At 39.4% G+C, this 25,859-nt stretch overlaps 1 long non-coding RNA gene across 1 annotated transcript; it reads right to left on the bottom strand.

The window, feature by feature from the left end:
- Positions 1-15,724: 15,724 nt before the first annotated feature.
- LOC114434050 (uncharacterized) lies at positions 15,725-16,842 on the bottom strand. Its single transcript, XR_003670460.1, has 3 exons — positions 16,819-16,842; positions 16,664-16,732; positions 15,725-15,809 (listed from the first exon to the last, which is right to left on the bottom strand). It is a non-coding gene; the product is annotated as an uncharacterized LOC114434050 (long non-coding RNA).
- Positions 16,843-25,859: the final 9,017 nt, after the last annotated feature.

Below are 25,859 nucleotides of genomic sequence, written 5' to 3'. Positions count from 1 at the left end.
TTGTTTTGTTATGTGCATTTTGGTTGAGAATAAATTTGTGAGTATGATCTTTAAAAATGACATGATTACATAACTTAATTGTAGCAAATTAGTATTTTTATGTGAAGTCGCATTAAAAATGAGCAGTCAAATGAGTTATTAGGATCAACATGATTAAATTCTCCATCTGTAGAGATAATTAAATGCATGGGATTTCATAGTTAATCCTCTGAATATTTCAAGCGAGATAGAAAAGTAACACGAGCCTGAATTTGAAACTCTTTTAAAGTAAGATTAAATCACAATAATCTGGTCATTGAGTTGAAACTGAATCTCAGTAATGCTTTAAATCCTGCAGAGCTCACTGAGATTTGTGCTCAGGACACCCTCTATCCTACAGCGGTGAGACTGCGAGGAGAGCTTTTCCACAGAAACCTGAGGTAACCTATTGATTGCTGCCGCCCCGGGGAGGGGGGAATAAGGTGGTTTATCCAGAAGAGGCCTCCCAAGATTTTTTTTTTTTTTTTCACTCCACTAACCCTGCCTTCCCACTCCCACAACGCATCGCAGCATCTCCCTCCTGGTTCTGAGCGGGCTGATAATGAAGCACCCAGGCGTGCAGATGAAGCAGTCCAACTGTCCCACAGAGTGCAAATAATATTATTTGGGTAAGGTATTTACTGGGGCATGACAAAACAAATTAGCCCCGTTAACTGATAAAGGTAATTATAGGCTCGGGAGTGGGAAAGAGGGAGGTGTGAGGTCGGGGAAGACAAACAATGATCACTTTGAGAGCTGCTGCTTCAAATTTAGTTGAAAAACAATGTACTTAAGGACTCTGTAATTATTCCTACAGTGCCACAAAATATTACATAATAATTTACATTACTTATTATATCATACATTAGATTATTAAGCTGTGTACAAACACACACATATATGAAAGTGTGAGTACAAGTTAGCAACATTTCATTTCATTTTTTAGTTTGTAAAACTCTTACCATAGCCAAGCAACAGAGAAGTCCACCAGCATAGGAAAGAATGAACAATAACCTGGTATCATTGTAGAAAGTTTAGTTTCAAAGGAGGGCGCATTCAAGTTTAATTATAAGAAGCAGAATGCTGCGCTCAAAGCTAGAAACAGAAAGTTTCAATTCCAGCAGCACCTGTCTTACAGCAGGTGAGGCAGCTGTGCATATTTTATAGGCCCAGCTGGAAGATGTTCACAGTAAGAACATGTACTCTGAGAGTTATAGAGCTACAGTTAGGCCCCGTTCACACTGGAGAAAGTCAATCCAGCTAGAGTAGGATTGTAGCTGGACAGCCTTTGTGCTGGATACATTCAGACCTCATACACACGTGTCCGCACTCAGTCCAGCTTAATCCGACTTGTTTGTTGTCCTCCAGACCGCTGGGTGGCGCCTAATGGCTAATGGTAGGACCGCGTGCACGCATGCGCCGTGTGTTTTTTGTCCTGTGTCGCTCGTTCTTTCATTTTTTTTCGGTTCAAAAAGCTGTTTATTCCTTTGTAGCCCTGTCTAAAATAAACTCGGGCAAAGCTGTCATAGTTCAACACTTGTTTACATACAGCTTTTGTACGCGGCTTTTGTCCCTGTGAACCGGAAGTATGATGTTGCTAGCGGGACTCGCTAGCTACATTTGCTTTCAGACCTGAGCCACATTTGAGCCAATCCGGCTAGATCCATCTCCGAGAGGTGGATTGAAATCAAGCTGGATATATCCGAGTTCGCGTTGTTCAGACTCAGAAAAAAACTATCCAGATATATCCGGATATGGCCCGAATCCCGCTCTAGCTGGATTGTGAATGGGGTCTTAGAGAGCTCAATGACCAGCTGGAATGGGTTTGAGGTATGAGACTCGGGCCCAATCTCAAATTCAAATATTCACTGTGAGGCATGTTCCTGCAATATGTCAGCACTCACAGAAGGGCAAAGTCCAAAGTCCAAAACACACAAAATCACACTAGACGTGGCTAAAACTCAGTAAGGCAAAAAATAAAGTCTCTTAACAAAGAATCATGGGAGGCAGGTTCAAAATGCATGGCAAAGTAACCTAGGCTGAATGACGAGACAAACTGGCAAGGAGTGCAGGGAAGACAGAGACTAAACACACAAGGGCCATGGAAGACAACGAGACACAGGTGACACACATTAGGGCAGGGCAGGTAATCAACCAAGGAGAGAAACCACAGGAAGTCAAGCACAAGACAAAACACAAGGAGGACAAGACTGTCAAAGTAAAACAGGAAGCACAAGACGAGGCAAGACAACATCACAAAAACAGAAACCCAGGGAACAGAACAACAACCTAACGAAGATAACAGGACACAGGATAAACAGAAAACCCAAAACAAGGAAACAAAACCAGAACTAAACTCCAGGTCGTGACAACACATTGGAGTTAGCTGCGCACACAGGTGATTTTAATTATGCCTTTGATGGTTTAGTGATTCAGCAAAAAAAAACAAAAAAGCTTTTTCGGACTGTCAGGCAGCTGTGACAGATCCTTTCTGTTCATCCTTTTTGTCATGAATCTCCAGCATGTTGCACTGCAATGGCCAGAGCCTCAGCAACCTCTGTGCTGACAAGCCTATGTATAAGTGTTAACAACGGTTGTTCTCCTTTTGGCCTCAGGGGACTGACTCCAAATGTGAGTCAATCCCCACAGACCTCTGTTAAATTTGTCCTAAATTTTTCCAGCAGAAATAAACATGTTTACAGCCTGGTACAAAAACCTGTTTTCAGTATGCATTCCGTACTAGGCAGGAGATTGATTGACAATTGTCTACAGCCAATCAGGAAATCAGAAATCAGAAATAGTTTTTTCTTCCAGTTTCTATGTAAACTTTGCATTCCTAACGTCTGTAACATATATCTCTGAAACACAATACCTCAATGTTTATGGCACCTTTAATTTGAATTTAAACTATCACATAAAAGGTTAAAAGTGAGTCCGGCACCACAGCAGTTTTAGACTGAATAGTATTAAATATAAAGATTAAAATTTTAAAACCAGAATTACTCAACTAACACACACACACACACAAATCTCATTGTGTAATGGAAAATTCTCTCTTCTCTAGAGTGTGTAAACGTGTTTGCTTTAATTAAAGTCTTGCTGTAAGTTCATGCAATCCTTTCACACCCACCCTGTCTCATGGACAGCTATCATCGCTCAATGTTGCATCAGTGTTTTTTTATTCAATTTTTGGGTGAAATCATATAGCCCTAAGCAACACTCCCCTGGACTTATGATTCACTTTCAACTTTTAGCTTGGTGAGAAATGAAGGTGGAACTGATGGGAGGATTAGACGGGCGTGTGGCACCCAAGGTTTTTAATACTCATTGTCTCCGCCTCTGATCTCTGACAATCTGAAAACTAATGTGACGTTTGATTTTCATACCACATTTTTTTATTCTTTCTGTGATGTTTTTCCTGCTCAGTGAAACGGTCTTAATTCTGTTTGGATGACTCACTCTCGTAGGAGGTACTAACTCTTGAAGAATTTAAGAATGAAAGCCTCTCTGCACACTGCATGAATTACAATATGCAGCTGCTTACAATAAGTAAGTAAAAAAGATGATCCTGCTGATCAGCTGGAGTTTAAGGTAAAAATATTAGCAATATTAAGTCCAATACTGGTTAGGATTTAACTGTTTAGTGCTTCTTGCTGCCACCTCGTCTCCAAATAAACAACAGATACAGCCGACTGCATGAAGTAAACAAAACAATGTCCTTTATCAAGTGGTCACATTCTAATGAATAATAGTAATTTTATTTTATTTATATCATATTTTCAGGAGACAATATAGTGTTGTAATGTTGTGCCCTGTCTATCATATCACCATTAACGATTGCAAGAAGAACTTGGTGAAAGTAGCTCTTTGGTGGTATTTCGCAACAACACTGGAACGCTTTCTCTACAAACTAGGAACACCTGCTGCCTAATATGCATCTATACAGTATACTAGAAGTAGCCAGTACCAATACAAGCAAAATAACATGATTCTCCATTTCAATGAAATATGTTCCATCTGTAGTTTTTTTTTTGTATTTGTTGGTGTCCCTCTTCCTCTAAGCATCTAACACCTGCAGATGTGTGTGCTGCCAGGCTCATAATATACAGTAGCAGTGGTAGCACCATTGTCACATGCACACACATGTACACATCTGTGTACCGTGACAATGACTATGTTTTAACATTTTATTATTCACCAAAAAAGAAAAAAAACTGCTGCTTTATATAAAGTAAATCTAACTAGCAATTCTGTTTTTGAACAGAGAGTTTTTGAACAGAAGAGAAGATCTCCTTCTCGCTCTCTGCAAACGCACAAAAACTCATTACAATAACTGCTGCAGAGGTGAACATACCTCTGCTTTACTTATGGAGATTTACATATGATAAAGTAAAGGAATTTCTTTGTGGAGTGTATTCAGGCTACAAGCAGTACCCCAGCAAACAAGTACTGTACACATCAAGCTCCAGCAACAGCTCCAGTAGGAACCCCCTATCACAAGTTGGAAAGTTAAACTTTAATTTACAAATGAATTGAGAGATGAACCCAAGCTGATTTGATTAAAAAAGAAGAAAAAAAGTTTTTCTTTTTTTCTTCTTTTTTAATCAAGATTTGAAAGGCTGCAGATCCAATAAGCAGGGTTTGATACTGGATTTACATTTGATATAATACTATGGAACTCATTCCACTGTAAACTCGAGTTACTCAGAGTAAATGGGATTACAGCTCAATACAATGGTTTTAAATTGTGTGTGTGAGGCTTACCTGATATTAAGAAGAGCAGCGTAGGCCTCACTGCCGGCTAAGACGTAACTAATTCCAATTGAAATGCTGCAAAGGAAACAGAAAGAAAACCGTGAAGGAAAAGAAGAGAGAAAGAAAGGCTTGTTAATTATTAAGCAGTGATCAGTCATCCTCTGATGTCCGAGTGACAGTCACTACTTTTTATTATTAAAGGCTCATCATAGTGCCTGAAGCTGTTGAACAGATTCTAATATCATTTCTGTTTGCAGTGCTTTGATCCTCCACAACTTTTGTGTCTTACACTTTCTTTTAGCCTCCCCCCCTTCTGGTGCTACTTAACAGCAAATGTGGTTGTACATTTCATGTGTACTTTGAACATCACAGGCTTGCGTCGAGCCAGAACTCTGTTTGGCAAATAGCTGTGCCTTCATAAAGGAGCTGCATGTTGCTAAACATTAGAAATGAGTGTTCTTACAGTAGGCTTCAATCCCAAGTGAATGACAAGACAGGTTTTTTTGTAGCTCAACATCTGTTCTGTTCCTTATAAGTTTAAGCTTCTGTAATCTCTCAACAGTTGGTTGTTGAGGCTGCAAATCCATTAGCAGTTTTCATCCAGAAAGCCAAGTTTTATTTTGGAGTGCTGATTTACACCCACTCTCTCAAATCTCCTCACTTTCAAATCATAAAAGGAAGCGGCAGAAATGTACGAAGTTTTCATTCAGGCTAGTCCTCTTATCTGCAGCAGACTAAGCTGTATTTTTGAACATGAATAACTTGCCAACGCTGCAAAGCAAAGAACAGAAGAAGCAGTGATGTCAAAGATGCAGTAAGATCAGTTCAAAGAGTGGAATTTTTAATGAAAATATGTAGAAACTTAGATCATCAGGGGATGTGTGAATATTTTCTGCTAACTTGGACTTGGACAGGAACTATACTTCTGTTGAAAACTCAGAAATACACAGGCAAGCTTTCTATGACACAGACAATGAATTGTTATCCACTCACAGCAGGAGTAGTTCACATTGATTAGAAGTGCATTCCCACGCTCCGGTGCACTTCCAGGTGCATATTGCCCAGTACTGCGGCTGTGTTTTCGTATGAATCACGCAACCATAAAATAAAAACGCGCAAAACTTTATGCAAATCCGCAAAGAACGCAAAGTTATGACACTCTAAAAAATGTAAACAGAATTGCAGTGGCATGACATGACATTTATGTGTATAAAGTTTTACAGTATTGCGTCCATGTGCAATCAGCTTGTTAGGTACCTGTTCACCTCCTTATTAACACAAAATCTAATCAGCTGGCTCCCATAGTGACTCAATCCCCATGGACTTGTATGTATTTCCAGCTTTATGGCGGAAATAAACATGTCTACAGCCTGTTACATGATCTGTTTTGACAAGGTTTCTGCTTTGGATTAATCTTTATAAAAATGTACTTATTTTATTGTCAGCATGACTAGTTTGAGTGTCAGCAGAGTGCTGTCTCTTAGCTCCACTCTCACTGCACCATTTAGCCTGTATTTAAATTAACAGTGATTCACAGTCTCTCCCACAAAGGCTCAAAATGGCTCATAAGATGAGAGAGAAGAGTTCTGAGGACGGGGACAAGGTACTCACTGACACCTCCCACTGATTAAATACAGTGTTCAACAGATGGATAATTTGGCCTTTTAAATAAACTGCTAATCTAGAGGTTCACATACTTTTGTCACTCATGGATCATAATGATAATATAGAATATTGGAACATTCTACTGCATGACCATATTTTTCCCATTCCATTTCATCTGTTTGTCTACTTTCAGAACTTGTGTGAAAACCAGCTAATGTTTTGGATCATAGTTATGTGGAAAAAAAAGAACATTCTAAAACGTTTATCTATCTTAGAACCAGAGCCAGATAAGTCAGCTGTGCCTTTGGCTAATGTGTGTCATTTCCTGAAATATGTGAAAATCAACCGAATGTGCTGTCTGGTAATTTTCACATCTTCTCACACCCCATGTGACACAAACAATTATTCTGCAGGCAGAGACAACTGATTTGTGTGGCTGTTTTTTTGTAAAACATAAGTCACCATAAGTGTATATAGTTGCAAAAGAAAAAGTTAATTTTTGTAAAAAAAAAATAAAAATACTTGTCCTGATAAAGGACTCCAACACATTCTTGCTTGTAAACCTAACAAGTGTGTTGGCAGAAGTTTAATAAGGAAGAATTTTTTTATACAAACTTTGCATGCATTTGTCTGCTATGCTATCCACTCATTAGTATGCACGTGTGGGTGTGTATGGCTCAGTGAGGTAGACAAATGCATAAGAGTACATAGACTAAATATATATATATATATAAATATTCATAAATTGTGTGTTGCATACTTTGTCACTATGTGTGTTTTACAACAGCTCCACCGTGTAGGGCACAACATAAAGACCATGGGGCACCAAGGGTAAAAGATGCAGGTCATGTTTTGTGTGTTGTGTGTGCGTCACTGCGGTCGAGTCTCTGCATTGATCGACCACTAAGCCTCCTTGAACACAATGAGGGAACTATTGATCGGCCAGGTGTTTCAGAGCTGCTCACACACTGATAACAAGCCTTTCCACCAGCGATGCTAAAAGCCCTGTGCCCCCCTCCTCTGCACCCGTAAGGACACACACATCAAAAAAAACCCACACACATATCGACAGAAAGAACCTGTCAATTCAGCGAGTATTACATACAAATACTGCAAGACCTAACTGATTTAGGCTACACTGTATCCATGTAAAGACACAAAACTTAGTAGTGGACAAGTGAATGTCCCTCGTGGCTGCAGCTGGTCCTGACCTTAAATGAAGCTAAGTTGTTGGGTGATGCATCAGTGTTTTTCTCAAATAAACAATAAATCAGCCAATAAAATGACTTTTCCACACCATTACTTCTACTGATTGACCCAAACAGACCATTAGTTTAGACCCTGTGGAGAAATTGACAACAGAAAAAGAATGCAGCTCTCCATTAAGGAATCAAACATCACCATGCATTTACAACAGGAACCATGATGTGTGTCTTTCTACAGTAGAATGATGAACAGTTCCTTATGTTATAGCTGTCTAATTCAATAGAGGACAGTAACAGAAAGCCAGTAGGTCACTTGAAATAGATGCTGGGCTGCAGATGCTGCTGCAATGGTCATATTTTATCAGTATTTGGCTCAGGCTTGTTACTCAATATTTCAAGACTGCAGCAGTAGCCAATGATATAAAGTCTGAACTTCAAGGACAGTTTTTACACAAGCCTACAGCCCTGGCTGAGTTAAGCAGTTGTGCTGGTCCAGAACACTGAAAATGAAATGACTTGGCAGGTTTCACTCCATTGCTGTGTTGCCCTCATGTATTTAAGCCTTTACTATCTAATTATTTTACACAAACACACAAAAATGCCTTTGCACTTATTGTTTAATGATCACACTGCAGCAGCATGTTGGGTTAGATCTATATAGAACCTGTGGCAGGAGGCTTGAAAAGGTTTTTAAAAAAACCCTGGTAGGTGATTGGATGAATAATCTATTCAACCAGTCATTGTAAAAAAATGTGAATGAAAAACGCAACTTAACTGTCATCCAGACTGAAAAGTGGTACTTTTTCTTCTTTTTATGTAAGACTCAGAAAGCCGGCCATTGTCACTACACTGTACGTTTTTGGCACTACTGTGTAGAAGCTCCTTAGGTAGCAATTACAGCCTCCAGACATCATGGGTAATTCTCCCAAAAGCTCTGCACCACAGGTTTCCTGCAGTTTATCCCTTTCTTCCTGGCAGGTACTTTAAGCTCTCTCAGGCTGGATGGTCACTTTCTCAGTGGAAGAATAGCATCTGTGAACTAACGTCTCCAGGCTTCTCCACAAACACTAGTAAAAGGCTCTGCTGGTTTCTGACCTTTACACTCAAAGATTTAGAAATGGCAGTAATCTTTGACAGAAAAATGTGTTACTGTTTATTTTTGTCCCGTCCTATGACACCGTACCAGCTCCCAACAGACAACAAATATCTGAAATCTACCAAACACGATGTGAGCCGTTTTCCTCACTTTTGATGATGGGAAACAACCCACTCACATATTTGCTCCCACACCCAGTGTTATTTAATGTATGACTGGTACATGATGCAACAATAAGTTCCTGCAGAGATCATCGCTATGGTAACTTACAACTGGAAGAGGAGAATGCAGTTGAAAGCGTGGCTCATGGGACGGGAGAGGAAGAGGCGGCCGAGCAGATGAAGGTTGGGCTCCAGGCCCTCGGCTTGACTGTAAAGAGCTGCCACATCCGGCTGTAGTAAACCTGTATCTGAGAGACACAGAGCCATAAGTTCAATAAAATTCAGTATTGTCCTTCAGTTATTCAAGAAAGTCAATATTTATCACAACTTTATATTAATTTCATATGAAAGTAAAATATATAGTATACAATAAAAACTTGGATGAGACCCCTTTACATTTTTTTTCAAAACTATCCTTCTGTGTTTTCCTATGGCTGCAATCAAAAGACAAAAAAGTAAAACGCAGAGGGATCAGGCAGCAGCCACAGTTACACACAGTCCCTGTTTAACAACCTCAGCTCCGACATGTCATTCATATTTTATTCTGCTTCTATTCATCTATTCTATTAATTACATTATGCATTGTTCTTTTGACAAATATTTAATCCGTTAAACTTGTGACTTATCTAAACCTGAATAATGCTGCAGCTGCTGTAGCCCACAGTGTTCCAAACAGGAACAACCAATCATGATTATTTGTGCTGTAAAAACTTTGATGAAAGTGGTCCTGACAGAGTGTGCATTATTAAACGTGCATGATAAATTCATGGCAAACTAACATGTTAAATTAATAGGTATGCCCAGGTCCATTATTTAATAGTTGGGCAATGACACATACACACAAACACAGTATGGTCACCATCTGAGTACCCAGATTAATTAAAATATATATTAAGCTTATTTATCAGTTGTTATTTTCCCAACCATTATATTAGAAGGTCAAATCAATTTTATTTCATTTTATTTTCTATATAGCGCCAGATCATAACAGAAATTTCTGCCTGCATGGTTGCGGGTTTACAATTCACTGCTGCTGTCTGCACACAGCGGGCCAGTGCACGTGCACATACACAGACACAGACAAATGTGCACACATAGAGGTGAGCACACTCCCACCAATGGAGAGAGAGCATATGTTGTTTTGCTCACTGTTGCTCATGACAGTTGGACAGACTGAACTCCGCTACTTGACTAATCTAACTCAGCACTTTTTTTTTGTTTAATTTTCCTCTCTGCACTGACAGACTGACCACCTGTGAGTGCTTTAAGGTTGGGGAGCAGCTCACGGTCACACCTGCTGCTCATTAAGGGTGGTAACTGCAGAACAAAAAGTCACCAGAGAAAGTCACTAGATTTGTGGCTAGTTGCTTTAGACAAAAAAAAAAAAAAAAAGATTCGGAAAGTCGCCAGATTTAGCGAGAGTCGCCAAGTTGGCAACATTCCTGCTGTGATACAGAAAATGCATTACTTGATGTGCATATCCTGAACCGAACAAAACACACGCCCTGAACCACGTCTTTTTATAAACCAGGGAACAGGTAATACATATAAATCTATATTACCTGTACCCTGGTTTGGTTAGTTTCTGTTGCTTTTGGACTGCTTCTGGTTAGTCTTTATATTTTTCTGTTATTTGACTTTTTGACAGCTTATTAAAAGCTCACTTTAAGTTAGACATTTATAGTTTTTTTGTAAGTCTGCGTTTGGGTCCTATACAAGTTGCTACAGAGTGAGAAAAAAACATCCTATATGAAAAAAAATATTCATTATAATCATTCGATCCAGCGTATTGTGTACAGAGAAGTCGTACCACTCCACTGCGTGATGTGAGAGTTACTTTGTATTGCTATATTCCTTGGACATCCTGACTCTGTATGAATGATCTCTCTCTTGCACAAGACAATAAACTCCTCTTCTTCTTCTTCTTCATCTTATCATTCATACACCATTTATACACCATACGTATCTTAACCCTCATGCATTGTTCGCAAACACTACCCTAATGTGTTGTTCGGGGACAAAAACGTCCCCTAACTTTAACGGTTTTAAAAATATATTAGATAAATATATTTTTGAATTTTTTTTGCATAGACCTTTTCATTAACTTCAGTTCTAATCAACAGTAGTGAAAAAATCATTTTCCCCCAGGATTTTAACCCTTTAATCACCAATTTTATAAGGGGTGGTGCTGAAAATTGAAAAAAAAAACACACAAAATGGCTCATTTTTAATAGAAAAGGTGAATGTGGACTGGATTCTTTTGAACCTTTATTACAGTCTTGGTCATGTCAAACATCAGTAAAAAAATTGACTTGATTGCATTATTAGTTTTTGCACAGCACTGGATTTTCTTTTTTTCTCCCTAATGTGTTGTTCGGGGACAAAAACGTCCCCTAACTTTAACGGTTTTAAAAATATATTAGATAAATATATTTTTGAATTTTTTTTGCATAGACCTTTTCATTAACTTCAGTTCTAATCAACAGTAGTGAAAAAATCATTTTCCCCCAGGATTTTAACCCTTTAATCACCAATTTTATAAGGGGTGGTGCTGAAGATTGAAAAAAAAACACACAAAATGGCTCATTTTTAATAGAAAAGGTGAATGTGGACTGGATTCTTTTGAACCTTTATTACAGTCTTGGTCATGTCAAACATCAGTAAAAAAATTGACTTGATTGCATTATTAGTTTTTGCACAGCACTGGATTTATGAAAATGGGAAAATGTATACCATACATTTTATTATGAGCTGTCCATCTACAGATGTCTGCCTCTGTCAGGGGGCTATGTTACAGATTAAAACAGACTAAAATCTTGATTTCTATCTTTGTGAACATGTAACTTCTGCTCATCAACTCATTGTGATGTGTGCTGTGACAGACAATCCTGAGGATCTCTCTCTCTCACACACACACACACATATATATATATATATATATATATATATATATATATATATATATATATATATATATATATATATATATATATAGCACTTGAGAGAGCACTTGAGTGTATGGAAAACAGAAAACTACCATTGATCCAAACAACTTCAACCACAGCACTGCACATATTTGGCTACCCTTCAATACACATGGCAAGTACAAACTAAAGCTGTGGAATGTTTCTCTGCACATAAAGAGACAGACAGATCCACTTACAGAGATTCCTTGGTTCAAAGATGGACGTTTCCAATATCCATTAATACCACTTGTGGTCTCACAAACACAGTATTTGAATCCCCTGCTTCCACTCAATGGCCCATCTGTCCCTCATCCGTAGCTGCTGCAGAACTCTATACAAAGGGCCTGCATGCTGCAGAAAGCTTTGTTCAACACAACACACACTAACAAGGATATGGTGATGTAGCTCCAGCTGTCCCCGTTCTGAGTTTTTGCTGCTGTAGCAAGTTTAATAGACTCATTTCACACTTCACATTAAAATAAGCATGTTCACATTCATGTTTCATTAACAGTTTATCCTGCGCCACAAAGCCAATTAATTACTATTTTCCCATATAATGCTGCAGGAATTAGTCCTAGAACATGTCGGTGTATCTTAACTGCACTGACATGTTCTAGGACTAATTCTTTAGTTGAGCTTCAGGTGCCTGACAGAAGCTCAAATGGTTTTTGACATTATAAAACAGCCCAAACTGTTTTAAAGTGCGAGCCTAGTAGAGTTCCTGGTCCATGTAATTATAAATCTGCTTTTAAATTGGAGTTAAGCATTTTGTAAAGGCTTCAGCAAAAAAACTGATTCATTTCACTGAAGGCTTGAGGAAACAAGTTAAAGTAACGGCTCAAAACTTGCCAATTATCCTGTCACAAGAATGGGATCAAAGTGAAGTCAATAGAATAAGCAAGCAGGTAATTTCAGACACATAGCCTCCAAAGATATGTTATGTTTATGAAAATCCTACAGTAATGCAGCACTTTTTAATGTTGATGAATGGGATTGTCGCATAACACAAGTGACACAGGAGTTTTTATTTCAAGCAGCATGTGGGGGGACTGTGATCAGCTGTTAGCTTTGTTAACAAGGTCACACAGGTCAAAGATCACACTGTATTTCTATTTATAAAACAATGATAAAGTTAAGTTGCATTAACATATAATGATTAAGCATGCAAGATGTGCCTCATCACTAATTGAATCATAATGGCTGAAAGGTTTTCAGTGTAGCGCCTCAGGGCGTGAAAGTGTTAATATGCCTGAATATAATGCTTGTACTGGGGATGTCAGAAACAGACACAACCGCAGGAGAGATTAAGCCTTAAAGACATAATATAAATATATTAGTTATAGTTTTTCTCCTTCCACACTCACAGAAAATGTTCCTTAGTGTTTTGTCCCACTGCTTACTGTCTGTCTCTTACCTTTTCCACACACGCTGTTCACCCTGTGGGGTGGGTTTAGTTGAGGGGTCTCTATTTTTTGCTACGTTAGTATGTAGCATTAGTATTTGTAATATCTGACAGATGACTGTCAAGTTTGTTTGATTATCGTTATACAAAATGTCAAGCCAGCCATAGTTAGATCTTTGCAGCTGAGAGGATAGATGTGTACTTTGTATATTATGTATCCAAGAGGAAAAGATTATTATGGTGAATGAATAATCATAGTAATAAAAAATGAATTAAAAAAAGCAACTGAGCTGCAGCAAATAAGACCAGAGATTTATGATAGAAAAACAAGGAAAACAAAATCTGATTTAATGCATATCATGTTCATTAATAGCAAACAAATGTGCAATCCCGCTTACTATTTAAACTGATGAGGCAATACAAAATTCAAATCAATGTGTATTTAGTTGGTTCATTCAAATATATTTGTTGCCATGCACTATTTTATTATTTCCACTCGTGAGAATGAGAAAAAATATGTTTTTACAATGCTAACGGCTGGTTTTGATGGCGTTACCAGCATACAGAATGTCGGCAGAAGGTGCCCACATACAATAATTTGCATCATTCATTTCCAAACTATCTCCCTCTGAACACAACCTGGTGCAGTTCAGGTAACTTTAGGTGCAGTGGACTGGCTGTGAAAGGTGACGATGTGTTAAAGGTAGGGTAGGAGATTTTGAAAACTCAGTGAGAGTCAGCCAGATTTTGAAAGTAAACACACACCCCTTTCTCTCGGAGCTCATCCTGAAGCCACGCCTCCAATCACATGGACGCGCATTACCTGAAGATGAGCTGCGGTCTGTGACTTCGGCCATCATGCACGTACCTCTCTGGTGCGCGCAGAGCAGGAAGAGAGTGACAACCAGCCAATACTCCACGCCTCGTAGGATTGGCTGACGTTTTTAGCATTTTATAGCTTCCACAGATGATTCATATTCTTTGTTTTAATGCAAAACTGCCGAACTAATTGGTTGCTATCGGATTGTAAAGAGAAGTTACACTAATTTAACAAAAAGTGCATCAGAATGAAATCTCCTACCCTACCTTTAAAGTAGGTTATCTGTAAGGTAGCTTTTATGTTAGCCTGACCAGCCATACTAATTCAGTCCCTGAAATGGGCTTGAAATCCCTCTCCTTACCAGATTAAATAATATTAAACTTTATTAATCCCGGAAAAAAAGGTTAGAGACACAATAAAATATAATTTCAAAAATCAAGCAATAAAATAAAATAATAATAATAAAAAGCACAGTGAGCAGTATGACTGTACACAATGCGTGTTGTATGTAAGGTGATGATAAAGGTGCTACAATATAGACCAGTGGAGAGTATGACCAGTTCTATTAGCACTTCTCCCTACAGAATGGGGACGAGTTATACAGTCTGATGGCCACTGGCAGACACTATTGCACAATTTGCAACCCTTTATCTGAAATAAGGCAGACTTTATGAGATAACTTCTTGCTTGCCTTGTTCAAGAATATTTGCAGAGTTGATAAAAACAGCTGTGACTTTCAGGTTTTTATAGCAACACTGACAACAGTCGTTCACTGACTCACCAACTCCACTGAGACATATTTGATGTCTTTTGCTGACACTACATCACATGCATCATTTCTCTGTTTTGTTGTATGTTTATGTTTGTATGTATGTTTATTGGTACACCCCCCCACCCCCCCAAAAGATGCCAATATTAAGTTTAAGTAGGATTCACACCCTGTAGGACCCCTGTACATCTCATTCAAGGGGGGAATCAAAAAAGGAAGAAAACAGAGAGGCTTCTTACTAAAGGAGTCCAGTTCATAGATCTGTGTGTATATCTTGCCCATAAAGACTGATTTGATTAGTTTCTCATTCGGCAACCACTCATTCATAACATCTAGTACACAGATCAATGCAATTCAAATCAGCCCTCTCCTGATGCTGCAGTTTATGGCGCAATATGTTCCAATGTAATAGAATAGGTTGCAACTGTGTGGACATTTACACTGTAACCTCATTGTCTTACAGTTAAGACACCACTAGAAAAAATATGATATACTACCAGTCTAGATTTAGAAAAATGTTACATACAGTACATCCAGTGTCAGTTTTGTAGTGCAACATTATTTCTACATACTCCATTGGTCAGATATTCTGCCATAAGTTTTAACCAAGTTCATTGGTCTTGAAAAAGTTGGTCATTCTAAATCTAATAAAGGAATTTGAAATGCGTAAAGAACTCCTGTTCTCATGTGGCTGCAAATGCAGCAGACCTCAGTTAATAGCTTTTTTGAATGGGTTTAGATGAAGTCCAAATAGGCAATGCTGGCAAGAAGAGTAGACTAATAACATTTTCTCTCATGCTGGGCCAGAAAGATGATGTGTGCAGTGTGTGTCGTTCCCTCTTACACACACACACACACACACACACACACTGACAGGAAGGATTTCATTCTGGAGAAAAAAACGTTTCTAACCTGCTTCTGCACTTTCACTCTCATCCTCATCATCTTCCTCTGCGGCTGCTGGATCCTCCATGCCCACTTGATCCATCACTATACACTCTGCGACACCTGTCTGAGTTCGCCATGAAAAGACAGAAGTTAGAACATTTCCTCCTGTTGTTATCGCCATAGCCTCACTTGCTATCATGACTTGTGCTGTTGTAGTTTTTTTAGCACCAAAGTGGCTCTCCCTTATCACAACACAGAGTGTGTAGTATAACTCTCTCCCCATCTCTGCTTTTCTCTTGTTCCTGTTTTTTTTGCTTGCTTTGCTCTTGCCTCTTTTTGTATTTACTTTGTTTAGTTTCCAGCTTTTGTTCCTGTACTAGGCCTTGTTAACTTTTCAACCAATTAGCGTTCACCCCATAGGTGCCATCATGTCCAAGCAGCAATGCCCACGCCCACTCCAAACTTCTGAAAGTTCTGCCTGTATACATGATCACTACAGTAGTATCACATGCACCAGTAACATCCAAGTCCTTGAGGTAGCATACCCAGGTTTCTCACACCAGGATGAGGTCTTACCCAGATTAGCGAAACCAGGACAACCAGGATATATTCAAAGAAAATAACAAGGATACTGTAATTTGTTTATGTACATTTATGTAAATGTAGTTTGAAATTATTTTTACTTGTGCTAGTTCAAAACTGCTTTGCAGTCTTTGATTAGGTTGCTCTCAATCCTGTAATGCTTCCTTAAATGGTCCCATGTAATTGCTGATCCTTAATGTGACTAGAGAATTTCTGTACAGGTCGTCTGAACAGTAGAAGTAGTTGTGGCACAAAAAGTTCAATAAATAAAAAAAACAAGCAGCGGCAGTGCCCCTTTAGAGATACACACCCGAGGTCTCCTATCAATCAGTTATAATCTTACATGAACATTTAGTTACAATATGGGCAAGTTATACACAAGATGACGATACTGACCTTTAGAGATTCCAGTTGCACCACCTGACATTTCTGAAGAAGTTCCACAAACAGGTATATAAGGAGGGCCTGCACAACAGAGGTTAGATCACTTTTATTCTCAAGATGTCTTATTGGAATTTCTACAGATTCCATTAAGATGGTGTATTACTTACCTGGACAAAGAAGCCAACGAGAAAAGAGACCAAGAAAGGCACCAGTCCAGCGTGAGCTATCGTCACCGGAAGACCTAGAAAATGAAATCATACAGAACTGTTTCTAAATTTGATTCTCACTTATGCAGTCTGAAGACATGTGCGAGATGATGTCTGACTTCCTGTCAGCGCATTGACCTGCCTGTCTATCACTGTCATTCACAGACTGCTCTTCCAATAAAATTTAATGGATAGTGCTGATTTCAATATGGGATTTAAGTGACTGAACAAGTATCTTGGAAGGGCTCCCACCTTTGTGTAACTACACCAAGACCCTGCTTAAAAACAAAGTAGTTAAATGTAATGTCCCATGTAATGTCAACCTCTACAAAAATCTCTCTGGTGTTAACTACACTTCATAAACCACCGTTAAATTTGTTCTGCCAGTGACAGTGGAGAGATGGACAGAGCTTTAATTAATGCTCCAAGTAAGGTGATAATAAGGAAAGCAGAAAGAACAATTATAGCTGCCCAAAGTTTGGGGATGGCAGTTAGTCTCTCTTTCCAAAAAGAATATTTGAAATATTCTGCTTTTTAAATATTTCACGAAGAAGGAAATGAATTTAAAATGTTCTCAAGGACAGAGCGGTGAAAACTCAGGTTCACATTAGATTGAGTTGGAAGCCTTTTAATGTCTCAGTGTTTTGTTCCTCATGTATATATATATATATATATATATATTTCTTCAGGTTGGCTCACGATCGTAAGGTTAAAAATAATTCTGGTTGTTTTGTTAAATATAAGGGTTTAAAAAAAACACTGTTCCATAACTATAAAAGACATCACATATAGAGAAGGACGGGCACCACCTGATGCGGGTGTTAATGACTGCCACTGAGAAGGAAATATCATGACGGATATAAGTCTATATAGCAGCTGACCAATAAGCAGCCTCTAGTAGAAAGCCAGCATTGCGTAGGCAGAATTACTTAAGACAGAGGAACATTCTTCTTTTGATATATGAGTCATACTGCATTAGCCAAATATGAATGAAAATGAGATCTTTTTTTTGTCAGAAAGCAGGTTTTTATTATTCATTCCTATTTAAAGAGAACTACCACAAAAGTCTTCTAGGTGAACTGCAGCCAGCTTCAGTAGGACAGCATTCATCTGAAGTAAATGGACTATCCTAAAGCAGATGCAACTTTCTCCTCCTTGTTTGCTGCATCATACATATACAGCATCATTGTTTGGTACACATTCCTCTGCTATGGCCATTCTCTTCTGACAGCTTGTTAATTCCCTTTTAATGCTACTAAGAGCTAAAAGTACTCCGTCCAGTTAGGATGGATTGCAGGGTTTGTGTGCAACACTGGCACTCTTCATGCCAGCTGCAAGAATTATGTGCTGTGCCATGGCATTGCTATTTGCAATGCAGTCTGGGTTTCCCCTCTAGATGGAAGTTTGGTTGCGTATCACACACAGGGAAGGTTGCAGCAAACTGTCAAGCACTTCTCCTGAAAGGAAGTCAAACTGGAGCTTTCACCTCTCAGCTCATAACTGAGCAAGTGGATTCTACGGCCTAACCTTACAAAAGAGAGTGAAAGGAACCCAAAACAAAAAAAAAACAGTTGTTAAATAAAAAGATCCTCCTGGGGATCCCCAGCCACTCCCACCTCCTGGGTCAGCCTCAGATGCCCAAACCACTCCAACTAGATCCTCTCAAAGTGGAGAAGCAGTGACTCTTAATGCCTCCCAGATTTTCACACTTCTCGATAACAGAAAGTAACCCCATCTCATTTCTGCCAATTGTATTCATTCTTTTGATCATTAACCAGATTTCATGACCATAAGTCAGGGTAGGCACAATGACCAATCTGAGCCCATCTTCACTATAGCCCACTAAAGCCTTCGCATGACTGCAAAGACTTATGGTCCATCTCCTTGTCCCTTGTCCCATCACCCAAGGTGATATGCTTTAGAATCCTGTTCACGAGCATTACAAACAGGACTGGCACAGCCTTGGCTGAGTCACATATGAAGCTGACCATGTATTCAATATGTGAAATGAGTGTGAGAATGAGTTAGTACATGTTCTTCCCAAAACTACCATAGGGTATTTTTGTGATTCAAGTGAAAGTACATAGTCTGAATACTTACCTAATATTCCAGTTCCCAGTATCGTTGCAATGGTCAAAAAGTCTGGAAGACACAAAGCAGTCATTAATGCATGAAATTACACCCAAAGAGAGATAACGGTACATTATGTCTGTCAGCACATAATCTCAAAAGGTTGGGAAAAAAATAACCAAGGATATACTTCAAGTATTGAAAAGTAGATTCTCTCACTGACTGCAAAGTCTACTGTGTAAACCAAGCAGCACAAATTCAGCAATACCTTCACAGGCGGCCCTGAAATCTCAGTGAGCTCTCACTGTAACTGGTCCTCCTCCACTGTTCCATCTGCTTTTTCAATTTACTTACAGCTGTAGAACAAAACACTTTTTCAACGCAGCACATATCATCTCTGAGCTCATTCATTCTAACGCAACAAATGTGTCCTACACTGCTGCTGTTGCGCTGCAATCCAAATCCAGCAACACCATACAGGAGCAAAGGACCCGGACCACCTCTTTCTGCCTAGGCCACCTACGCACCCATTCCCTGCAGCTGCAGAAATACACATAAACAGATATCAAACAGCAAAATAAAGGCAGCTGTCAGTGCCTGCCATAAACGAGTTCTGTACCCCATCATTACCACTAACTCAGACAAAATGGTAATGTTATGCAAACTGCATCCTGTTCTGTGCTGCAGCCTGTAATTTGGTGCAGTTGTTATCTCATATAAGTGTTATCTGCTGGGTCTTTTCTAAATGTATGATACTTATGTATATTATTGTCTTGTATTCTGCCAAACATGTGGGTGCTGAAGTGGTGTTTCCACTTCAAAAAAATAACATAGACAGACAACTGATATTTCAATGTGGCCATTATTTTATTCTGTATCTTTCATCTCTGGAAAACAAAAGAGAATAATTACATCCTGTACTGGATGAATCGATTGACACTACAAGTGTATCACAATCAATATTTATTGTGTTTTTAAAATGACAGCAACAGAGAACAGCTAAAATCCTTTTGCTTCTATAGCTTAAGAACAAGTATGCGATCATTCAGTCAGCCGGTGTGGCTTGTTTACTGGCTGTGTGGGCTGATCTATTTCAGATGGGCTGAAGGGACACTGATGTATGATGAAGATCAGCACAGGAGTAGTTATGTGGGAAACACTCACGACAGTCAAAGAAATGTTAAATGAGGAGCCGTGGACTAGAAGCAATTGCTGTCCAAAAACTCATGTCCAGCTAGTTGGGACCATGGTGGCAAGGGCCACCAAAGTAGGCCCATATACACTATAACCCAGCCTGACAGTCATTTCCTCGGTACTTGTGTGTGTGTGTGTTGCATCTCCACCTTCTACAAACCAACAGCCAACTGAACCAGCAGGGATTTCACACAAATAAACAGAAGATTCAGCCAACGATCATATAACCCAGAAAAGACACGTGGTTAAGGGCTGCAGCAGACATTTACCCAGGGGCTGTGTCCTGTCTGTGGGCAGTTTTATATTTTATTTGCACATGCAGTACAAAGAAACACTATCCACATTTTGGAGCTGGGTATCTGGGTGCCTGTTGTTACCCTCTTATTTATGTAATCGGCCTAAAAATATTTATGCCGTTAACATAAACATAGAAGATTATGCCCATGTCAATCAATAAATCAATCAAGTTTATCATAATAGATGTTTTTTCGCCATTGACCTATTGTAAGGGCATTAGTGTGAGATTTAATGTTCTAAATACAGGCTTTCCCTTTTATGCCAAAAAAGCAAAAGAAAAACAAGCCTTTTAAACAAAGCTGAAGAACATCTTTCTCAGTCTCACTTTCCTGCAAAAGCTCAAACACATTTCCGAAAAAGTCCCTTTCTGCAGGTACAAACTAACAATAAACACCATCATCCAGTCCTGCCAACCACAAGCTGATGGCTGTATTGACGAGGCACTTCACTTTTCTGTCGCATTCAAATCCATCACTTGCACTCTAAGGACCTCCCATCATCACTAGAAATGCACTGTCATTTCAAATCAGCCACATCGTTTTTCATGATTCCCCTATCAGTCGTCTTCTGTGGGCTTTCAGCTCCCATCTAAAGATGGCTAAGGGACATATGGCATCAGTAATCAGACATGTCATCATAATCTTTTTCATATTGTCAGGGTGCTTGCAGCTGCTGAGGCATGTAATATAACAACTCAATAACTTGTGTTAACAGCGAGGGGGGAGATGTGGACAAAATGACCTGCACAGATGTAAAATTACATTCTGTTATCAATACCTCAGTTATTTGTCCAGCGGTCCCTTTTCTTTAGATGTCCTACAGTCTGACATTTTCTCACAAACAATTTCATATCTCAGCATCTTTTTACCTGCTGCACACATTGCCATAGATGCAGTCTGACTGATCTCCTGGTCTCCTGATTGCTTCTAGCAGCCTCAACATGTGTCACTGGCTATTGAACATTTTCACCTGTCCACAAGGAGTTTCACCAAGAAGGTGTAAGAGCCCCGGAACAAAAAAGCAGCTTTCATCCTGATTTATGTTCCAGTGAAACACTTGCCAGTATGATTAAGATAAGGTGTAAAAATGGACTTAATTGACAGTGGCTCATGAAAAAAGTTTACCTTAATACACATCACTCCAAGTTCACTGGCCTCCAATGACTTTTGATGTCACTAATCCTTTACCTTTTCAACAAAGACAGCCATCTGGTGTAAAAAATATACATCACACAGCGGATATCCAATATCCACAGCAGCTCTCACACTGCCTGAACAAATCTAACACCATGTAAGAGGCCAAACCCCTGTCTGCTTAATGACTTCCACCCACTTCTTCACTTCACCTTGATGAATCGGCACCTCCAACTCCTCAACTTCCTGACCCAGCAGCAGCAATCGAGGTGGGCTCATCACAGTGAGAATGGGTTGCATCCTGAGCCCCCTGCTGTTCTGTCTGCTCACAATAGACTGCACAGCAAGATTCAGCTCCAACCATACCATTAAATATGCTGACAAGTAAGTGATAACGATGAGTCTGCATACACAAAAAGCCTAGTGCAGATCCTACAACCTCAACCTCACTGCGGACAAAACAAATGTGATTAAAAAAGTTCTGGCAATCAAAACCACAATCACAACCACTGGCTGCTTGAGTATCATTGAGGATGGTGCTGTGGAGACAGTCACCAAAATCAAATTCATCTGACTTCTACCAATGATTCCAAAAAAGTCCAGCAGTACCTCTTTATTCTTCACCTCAGAACCTTTTATAGAGGAATCACCAGAACCTTTCTAACAAGCAGCCTCACTTCCATTGACTTGGCAGCTTTCTTTTGGTAGCTGCCAAGTCAATGTATTACAACACGCCACTGCCTGATTAATATGTAGCAGCACAGCTCCATCTGCCATCTGCAGAGCCACCTCCACCATGAAAGACCCTCACCACTCTTTCCATAGCTTTTGAGGGCAGGAGTAAAAGCACCTTTGTAGGAGCCTCTACTGCAGGATGCTGAACAGCTTCTTTACACAAGGTCTTCACTCAAGATAGTGAACAGTCTAGAGTTCATGTCTGGCTGAGATTTTGCTGGTTAAATACACTGCTGCACCTCGTATGTAATCTTAATCTACTAATAAATGTGTAATTTTTTCTCTGGTCATCCAGATTAATTATTCAAACAGGCTGACTGCAGATGGATTTTACAAAAACAGCTGTTGAGTGAAATAACTTCAAACACAAACAAATACATTTACACATAACAAATACATGATCTCGGATATGGTTTTCCCACAAGAGATTTGTCAGTGTAGAAAAGCACAGGTGTTACTAATAACATTGAAGATGGTTCTGATCTATTTAAGTGTCTCAATGAAAGTGAGCCAACATGAACTATACCAGTTCTCTGAAACGTTATGTCATTCATTATTGCTTCTTACTACCACTAAAAAAATGTTTTCTGTGAAACATGCTTAGATAAACACCAAGCTAGTAAAGCTGGGGGGCAATGTTAGTCACTGACCAGCTTCATTGGGGCAAATGGAGGAGTCCTTTACTTGAATAGCAGTTGTTAAGATAAGGAGTTTACCCTTTAGAATGTCTGAAATAAACTGTAACTGTACAATCTGCCAGAAAAAAAGTAGTCAGACAAAAGAGGAATAGGGTAGCTGCTTCTTCTTTTGGCCGTTTCTGCAGTTGTAGATGAATATAGCATGAATGATGAGGTTTAATCGCAAAAAGATGTACAGCTCCACATATGCATTAAAAGATGGATGCCAGATTACATGGTGGGATTTCTGCGAGCTTACACCAACAGATACACTGACCCTCCACACACTATCGGCACATTTTGGTTGTTCTCCTTCAAGCCTGTACAAAGAGCGTGCACGGCTGGCTTCCTGGCACACAATAAAACAATCATTCACTTTGTCTGCTGGAACAATTTGTCTCCTATTGTATCAACAAATACGGCACACGGCAGGTGGAGGTCATCTAGGAAATGAGCTGCCTTTGCACAGTTTGCGTTTCCAACAAAATATTGAATCATTCTGCTGCCAATAGAGGGAGGTTTGAAGAGGGTCACTCTATTCAAGACCTCAAAGATTATTTAGAAAATACAACCCACAAGAATTATTTGTAATCCAGCACTGGGTTAATGAAAAGCTCTCTCAGCAGACACAATCTATGAGACTGCAAGTTGCTAGAGACAAACCACCCTCAAATGAAGAAAGCATCACCAGTTTAATAAGTCATGCTCTGCAAATACACTAAAAGGCTCATGAATATTGTGCAAAAGATGTTCAAATGTATCTTATTTGAAGCTCAGCCGTCTCCACGTGTGTTCTCGCGAGCTTTCATACCGGCGTCCCACCACGTTCACGCTCCCCCACTTCCCCCCACAACACGTTCGCATACATGGAAGCTCAGAAATGTTCATTCTGCTCCGAAACCCAGCTGCCACCCCGTCAACACAGCGAGGCACTGCATTGTTTTTCCACCATTTGCTGTCCGGACGTGTGTAGCCAGGTATCTCATGATGTTTAACACTAAACGTCGGTGGTGGTGTACGTGTCGGTACTCACAGCACTGCAGATAAATAAACCGCAGCTTCCAGTGCCTATCCTGGTTTTTCCGCGTTATTTTGATGGACAGAGTGCTGAGACTGTTGTCGGGGACGGGACAGGGGCTTGTTTGGGTTCTTATCTCCTCTGCATCGGTCGCCATCATTTTCATTGCCCTATCTTTCTCCTCCTACCTACTGTCGCTCTCCTGTCTTCCTCCACGCGTGAACGCGCGCAGTCCTCCGGATGATGCGCGAGCCCGAAGCATGCAGTGTTCGGCATGAGGTCGTTTAATGAGCCAAAAGCAGGTTAATCTAGATTTAGTTTATAGAAAGCTGCATTGTCCTGGAACACAACAGTTCACGGAGAAAACCCAACTTCTAAATAAAATTATATATTATATATAATTTATTTTGCCCAAAATTACATTTATCAGACCGCACACACACACACAGGCTTCATTAAGCTCAGCTCTACCTTGAGTTGTGTCCTTCCACCTGCCCAGTGTTCTGATGTTGACTCATCAGAGGCCTGACGGAGCTGCACACCTGTGACGGCTGTGCCTCTGCTTTACAGCACAAGCAGTGACAGTGAAACATGATTAGGCTTGTTACTCAAATTGAATTCAGACTTTTTGTAATTATGATTTATCAAAGGATTTAATTGAACAACATGTTTCTTGTTATTTTATTGTGTTCTACAAAGCATTCCTTTAATTAAAAGCAGCATCTTCAATAATAATTCAATAATAAACCTTTCTTGTGAGTTTGTCTTATGCTGCTTTCTTCATGTCTAACTGTCTTTTATGTATTCAACTTTTGATCAATTTAATACCATCGGAACTGTGCTACCTGCTATTTTCCTTCACTAATGGCGAATGAGACCGATTCAGTATTTTCTGCCACGTTTCTGCAATTTTTTCAAGCTGCACCAAAACTTAAGGGAAACATTTTAAACATTACCTCAATATATCTGAATTTGGTATATTATGTGAAGAGCACAAGTTCTTTCTTGTTTTCTTCTTTGTTACATAATGCAGAACTAGTCAATTGAATTATTTCTTTCTATGGCTCTGATCCCTCCTTGTTGTAGTGGTGCATGCCAGTCTGCAGCTCAGGGGAGGGCCACATCTGAAACCTGAATGATGTCAGAGGGCCGCACATGATAACATAACTGCACATGAACTTAATTTTGCACTATTAACTTTCTCCCATTGTAAAATTCACTAAATGATATATTGTGATTAGGTTTAAATTAAATCAGTTTCATTTTGTTTTTTTACTTGTAAATAATTGTAAAAACTTTAAACAAAAAACAGTAAGTTCAATGTTTTTCGCTTCATTTTACCACTTCAGTGAGAGGTTCTGCTTTAGGCTTCATATTAAAATCTATATTTGTGCCTATAGAACACAAGCAGAACAACAACACAAAGAACTCAACCTAACAATATAGCATTTTAGTAATACAAGAGTAGAGAGACTACATCAAGAAAAGAAGCCCTAAAAACTGAACAAGTGAACGCAACATGCAGGAGCCGGACAAAAGCATGAACTTAAATCATTACGTATAAATAACAGACACAAGCAGAGCATCCACAGACAGATTAAGCATAAACATGCGTCTGTGTCTGCTCATTCCTGTACTGATGTGTGCAAAACAGCTGACCTAATGTGATGGATGAGCCCTGTGCATGCAGCAAAGCAGGTCCATTCTGGGTTTAATTTTGGAGACGGACAGTCAGAGATCATCTTCCACATTAGGCCGCGATCTGTATTTATTCTTTATGTAAGTCAGAGCCGAAAATGTGCTTTCACATAAATAGAACCAAACAGCATCACATGCTTTCATGTCATCCTCCAAAACACCAGAAAGTCTCCAAGAACC

This window comes from Parambassis ranga, chromosome 4 (assembly GCF_900634625.1).
Source record: "Parambassis ranga chromosome 4, fParRan2.1, whole genome shotgun sequence".
NCBI lineage: Eukaryota > Metazoa > Chordata > Actinopteri > Ambassidae > Parambassis > Parambassis ranga.
The sequence above is the reverse complement of the archived record's forward strand: the minus strand, read 5'-3'. Positions and strand labels throughout refer to the sequence as shown.